Source organism: Sapajus apella, unplaced genomic scaffold (genome assembly GCF_009761245.1).
Source record: "Sapajus apella isolate SASKATOON/1434 unplaced genomic scaffold, GSC_monkey_1.0 scaffold11, whole genome shotgun sequence".
NCBI lineage: Eukaryota > Metazoa > Chordata > Mammalia > Primates > Cebidae > Sapajus > Sapajus apella.
Window position 1 is genome coordinate 31,685,583 of NW_022436951.1, and position 6,749 is coordinate 31,692,331.

The window sequence follows — 6,749 nt, forward strand, 5'->3', positions numbered from 1 at the left end:
GGCAATTATCTAGTCTGTGAGCCCCTCAGGGACCAGGCCTGACAGACGCTTCTTCATTTACATCCTACACTCCCACACAGACCCAGGTGTCTGACAAGCGATGGCCGATCAATATGTGCCGAAGTGAGGAAGGCGGGGTCCCCAGCCACTGCCCTGCCCTGCTGCCTGCAGTGGCATCATGGCTCTGGCAGACCTAGCTCACCTGAGCTTGCCTGGTAAGGATCGTAACTCTGTGACACATTAAAAAATAGCCATATTAGAAGAGTGGTAATTATTTGGAACTGGAGATCACGATGGAACTCATTAGCTAGAGTACAATTTATAAACTGACTAAAATGAAAAGGGGGCAGTAAAAGTGTCATCGCAAAAAATAGATGACACATTAAACCTTAATTAATTGCATGTCACTTAAAAAAGGAACAAACTGCAAAATTAAAATCTTAATGAACAGTGCCTGAAAGAGACATTTTTCAAATTAATGGAAAACTAGAAGAAGAGCTGTCCAAAGTTTTGTACTCTTCGTCCTGATGTTTGCCTACCTTTTCTGATCCCAGAAAATATAAAGACTCTAAGGAACAAAGGCCACTGAGCTCTAGAATCTGAGTCATGCTATAAATTAGGGATCTGCTGCCTTGGAAAAGAGTGTGAAGGGTCACATGAATGACCTGAACACAGTAGTTAAATTACAAAAGACAAGTACTGATGATGAACATTATACAAATACCTTCCAGAGAATACAGAGGATTTCTGAAATACCACCGTATCCATCTTCTCCCCAGGAGACCCCCAGCATTCTCGCCTCCCACCCAGTGTTGTTTGCCCAGGTGGACAAGAGTGGGACTGCTGCCTACGGGTCCATTCGCTGCCTTGCTGAGTGCTCTAAGTCTACACAAAATCCTGTTTCACTTGAGGCAGCAACATCCCCCGTTCTTGGCAATGCATCATGATCAGTCTAACCCAGGACCCCTGGACCTCGGCACTATTGACATATTGGGCCAGGTGATTATTTGGTGTGGGCTGTCCTGTGCATTGGAGAACGTTTCACAGCATCCTGATCCCTACCTTCTTCTAGATGCCAGTGGCACTCTGCCAGTTCTGACAACCAAAAATGCCTCCAGGCACATTTCTCCAAATGTCCCCTGGGGCAGCATTATCTCCAGCTGAGAATCACTACTCGATTCCAATGGCTGCAATCCTGTTCCCCATTTTCCCAGCCTCCCTTAGGACTAAAAGCAGCCAAGCAGCCCCGCACTGGTCACTGAGACCTAAAGAGGGTTTTGCCTCCTGATGAAAGGGACCAGTGTGGTTGGTGCTGCTGCAGCTTCCTGTCTGAAACAAGGGTCGGGTGATTCGCACGGAATCAACAGGCCAAGGGGAGCCGAATGGACAGGAGGAAGCCACCGGGGTCTGTGTTGTCCTCATGGAGTCCAGGACCAGCTCTGGAGGGTGACTGCCAGCCTCAGGGTTCTAGGGAGCTGAGAAATGCGACGTGTTTTCTTGAAGCCAGTCTAGTCAGGATTTCTGTTACGTGCAACCAAAAGCATTCCAAACAGATGCTAATGAGAAAAAAAAAATGGATACTGTCCATCACTCATTCTTGGGAATGCTTTCCCCAGGGGGGCCATGGCCAGACCCAGGACTAGCAGGAGGTGGGCGGAGCGCGAAGATCTGAATGTGTCACTTCCTTTCCTGTTGCTCCACCAGCCCCCACCCAGCCCCTTGTTATCCACGCTGCAAACCCCAGCTCAGGTCTCCCTCTTGCCAGGGGGCCTTTCCCGGCCACAGGGGAACACTGTGGACCAGCCCTCACTGCCTCCTCTTGTGTCACCGCCAGCCGGTATCTTGGGCACTGTGCGTATAATCGGGATGACAAATCTGGATGCAGGGTCCCAAGAAAAGGCTTGTGCTCCAGCCCAGCAGTGAGGACAGCCACCCCCGCCACACAGTAGGTGGGAAGCGTGCTCAAAGTCCTCATATCCCCTCAGAGAGGGGCTGGCGCTGGAGGACAAACTTCCCAGCACCTCTGCGATGTCTTTTCCTCACCAGGGGGTCTGAGTCCCAGCTTCCTGCAAAGGAAAGCTGCTCATTGGTGCACATTTCTTAGCTTCCGTTCTTCCCAATCTCACTTCCCGCCCTCACTCCACTTCCTGGGACCTCCTTCCCACAAAACTACTTGCCCCCAAGTCCTTGTCTCGGAGTTTGCTTTTCGGGTGACACAGAATGCTTGACTTTTCATCCTTTCCTGGCTATTGACTTCAAACAATTCTACATGACAAATTCACACTTAAAAGGAACTCTGTTTTCCTCACAAATAGAAAGGAAACCTCTATCTGGTTGGAAATCATCTGGCTTTCCAGAAGGAGATATCAGCGTTTGCCTAAGACAAAAGCAACCCTCCCACCCACAGTGGGAGCATCTCTGATCTCTGTTCCTCGCCGGCCTTTAAATCCTCTTTGCTCCTTAAAATCACAGCAGGATTTGAGGTTACTGCTGCTTGTTTTTGCTTCCTGAAGGCTGCAGCAGTTACACCATACTTCAGGTCTAAGTGAGCTCTCATAAGCAAGCCTGGAACCTGCCAACCTCCACAAATTCTGTCTCTCTTCAGAAAAAAAATAATATCCTCACTACGCTTCTCAGAGCCACCTATTTAAATAGACCGTCACTGTGGGGCATTCGTATTTCAGTGAACTGACAAGATTCTGCAGGTCCCCTCGTGATGCTCTTCAGCAGGTCCCGCGTTATTTCTTACAAAGCCAAAACCAGAGATGCAATCCATCAGCTTCTCATAACCTGGTTATACTTTTTATCAAAATCTGAAGTGCCAATCTAAAAGAAGGCTCTGGCTATTAGTTTCTTTAAATGGTTTAATTTTTCTTAATATCAGATATTTAAATGGAAAGAATAAGAGTTAACATATTTGTGCAAATTTTAAAAATATATCAAGAGCTGTCCTTATTGCTGTCCACTAATTCCAGGGAAGCAATTCAACAGTTTTTTTTGTCAATACTCATACATCTACTTTAAAAGGAAAATAAAACCCACTTTTCTTGGGAGAACTATAAGCTCACTTAGTACTAACAGTAGAAGACGAAAATATTCTAGAAGTTAAACACTACAACCAAAGCCTAAGTGGGCAGCTCAAAAGCTCATTAAAAAAAAAAAATGTCCCTTTTTTGTTTTTGAGACAGAGTCTTACTCTGTTGCCAGGCTGGAGTGCAGTGGCGCGATCTCGGCTCACTGCAACCTCTGCCTCCCAGGTTCAAGTAATTCTCTTGCCTCAGCCTCCCAAGTAGCTGCAGGCGTGTGCTACTATGCCCGGCTCAATGTTTTTGTATTTTAGAAATGGGGTTTCACCGTGCTGGCGAGGCTGGTCTCAAACTCCTGTCCTCAGGTGATCCAGCCACCTCAACCTCCTAAAGTGCTGGGATTACAGGTGTGAGCCACTGTGCCTGGCCGAGATGTCACATTTTATCTGAGGGAGGATTACAGAGCAAGCAAGGAAGAATACACAGAGGGGAAAACGCCTCTTCTCTTTGTCCGTCCTTTCCCATTTAAATTAGTTACCTCAGCGGTTCTCAACGGGAATCAGATTTCCCCCCAACTTTGGAGACTTTTAGCAACATCTAGAGATGTTTTTGGTTATCACAACTGGGAAGGTGCTACAGTCATCTTGTGGATCGAGACCAGGGAGGCCACTAAAAATCCTACAATTTGAGGCCAGGTACTGTGACCCATGCCTTTAGGAAGCCGAGGCGGGCAGATCACAAGGTCAGGAGATCAAGACCAGCCTGGCCAACATGGTGAAACCCTATTTCTACTAAAAATACAAAAATTAGCCAGGTGTGGTGGCATGCGCCTGTAATCCCAGCTACTTGGGAGGCTGAGACAGGAGAATCACTTGAACCAGGGAGTCAGAGGTTGCAGTGAGCTGAGATTGTGCCACTGCACTCCAGCCTGCTGACAGAGTGAGACTCTGTCTCCAAAGGAAAAAAAAAAATCCTACAATTTGAAAGCGCCACAACAAAAAATTATCTAGCCCTGCATGTCAGTAGTGCTGAAATTAAGGAAGCCCTGAGGTAGGGGCTTACTACCCTCATTAAGAAAGCTTAACTATCTCATCCACAAGATATTTTTCAAAGGGAAAAATAAACCACATTTTTTCATTCATTTAATGGATAACTATTGAACACATAAACTCACCAATAATAACAGTAATCACAACCAACACGGTGGGAAGGCTTCTCCAAGCCCAGCCTGCACCTGGGGCGGGGCTGTTCCACTGTGACCTCACTCAGTCCCCATCCCGCCTTCCTGTGGTGGGTGCTATCATTAGCCTCACTTTATAGAAGAGGAACCTGAGGCCCAGTGAGGTGAGTGACAGCCTGCAGGTGTAGAGACGGAAAGTGGAGAAGATGGATTTGAATCTGGGTCCTGGCTGCTGGGTTGTACTTCGTACGGGACAGGGAGAGACTCACTAGATGCAGACAATAATCTGTGGATTGTTCTAGACTGTGTTGGGGGATAGGGCTTGCAAATCGGGGAACAGGGAAGGGAGAGTATAAATCTAATGCCAAGTTTGTGTCCAAATAACTTATGGGAGAAAAGCAGTGTCAGCAGCAAACCCACCGCCCTCTCCAGCAGGCTCATCGTTCCAAGAGATGTGTTAAGGTGTTTCTGGAATCCTCTAAATGCTGTCACACATACCTGAAACCCCCAGGAGACCCAGGGAAGAAAGCATGGCAATCAAGCAGAGTGAATAGAGGGCAACTGACCTAAAAAAGGTTTGTAGTTAACTCAAATTAACTCAATGGGAAAGTGCACTGATGTCACTGACATAATAAATGTTCAGTTGAAAAAGTAAATTACTAAAGATCTACACTCAATTATAACTAGATCCAGGAATAGTAAAAGCGTCTGAAGCTCCCGCCGAACACAATGCACCGCATAATCACCATTTAATTAGAAGGAACCATTTCTCATTGATAAGGACAGGCGGGGCCGAAACTCTGTTGAAACGGATAATCTCGTTCTATAAAAATGAAACTATCATCTCTGAATCAAAAGTACAATTGATGGGACTCATTTTAATTATAATTTTTTTTATTTCCAAGAAAGTTTCCATCTTTGAAGCCTCTATTCACATTCACTGAACTTATTTTTTTACAGCATCCCCTAAGACTAAAGAATCCCCTAAGGTTAAACCAGAAGGGAAAATAAATCTGAAGCAGTTGTGAATCCTCTAACAAATCAACAGACGGGCTCAGACTGGGCGGCACTGCACACTGGCTGGTATAAGACTGTCCCGTCATGAACAACAGGTTATGACAGAAACTTCAGACCAAAGAAGATTGGGGGCGGGCCGCGGGAGCTCAAGCCTGTAATCCCAACACTCCAGGAGGCTGAAGCGGGAGGATCACCTGAGGTCAGGAGTTCGAGTCTAGCCTGGCCAACATGATGAAACCCTATCTTTACTAAAAGTACAAAAATTAGCCAGGTGTGGTGGTGTGTGCCTGTGATCTCAGCTACTTGGGAGGGTGAGGCAGGCGAATTGCTTGAACCCGGGAGGTGGAGGTTGCAGTGAGCTGAGATCATGCCACTGCATTCCAGCCTGGGTGACAGAGTAAAACAGTCTCAAAATAAAAAAGAAGAAGAAGACTGGGACTACTAAGGAGAGGACAAATAAATGTGGGAGCTCAGCGGGGGTCCTGGACCAGAAAAGGGACATTAGTGGAAGCACTGATGCCTGGGAAAACTCTGATGCCACTCTCAGGATAACCAAGGGTGGGGCGGGGGGGGGCGGTGGGTGTGCTGTGGTCTGAATGTTGACTGAATGCTGATGATCCTCCAAAATTCTATGCTGGAACTTCAGACCCACTGGGGTAGTATTAAGAGGTGAGGCCTTTAGGAGGTGATTAGATTATGGGGCTCTGCCCTCCTGAATCAAACTAGTGCCTTATGAAAGAGGCCTTGAGGGTGCCTCAGTGTCCTCTCCTCCATGAGAGGAGACAGCAAGAAGGAATCGGCGTCACCAGACACGGAACCTGCTAGCACCTTGATCTTGGACGACTCAGCCTCCTCAGGTACAAGCAATAAATTTCTACGGTTTACAAATCACCCAGGTGAGGTATTTTGTTACAGCAGCAGAACAACGAAAAGGAAATCCACTTCTTCAGGAATTTGCAGAGCCAAGCAGGACTGGCTGAACTCAGTGCCACGAACAAAAATAAATATAAAATAACAGAATTAAGGAACGGCGAAAGCAGCATCGCACATTCACTGAGGTGTAAGCTGCTAATTAAATCTAACACAATGTGTGCTTGACACACATTTTCTCATTTAATTCTCAACCCGATGAGGTTGCATGAAGGGTGATCGTCGATTCTATTTCAGAGAGAAGGCAAGAATTAAAGCTGTTAGTTGTGTGTCATTTAGTGTAGTAGCTCATTGAAGCTGGAGAGCCCTTAGGAGTGTATAAAGTATTGTCGTATTTCAGCCTCAGGGAGGTGAAAAGGAAGAAAGAGATCATTACTCCCATTTCACAGATGTGGACAGGAAAGTGCTTTCTCCAAGATGGCAACAAAGACAAAGGGGGGTTGATCCAGGTTGATAGCCTGAGAACTTTCCACTCTGTGATACAACATAGAAAAAGGAAATTGCCACACACATCACCAGAAATACATCACCTCCTAAAATCACCATGCAACCCCACGTCACCTCCTAACACCACCACGCACCCCACGTCACCTCCT

At 46.6% G+C, this 6,749-nt stretch overlaps 1 protein-coding gene across 1 annotated transcript in view; it reads right to left on the reverse strand.

The window, feature by feature from the left end:
- The window catches only part of ANKRD33B (ankyrin repeat domain 33B), a 92,451-nt gene that overhangs the window by 10,340 nt on the left and 75,362 nt on the right, over positions 1-6,749 (reverse strand). The window lies entirely within an intron of this gene.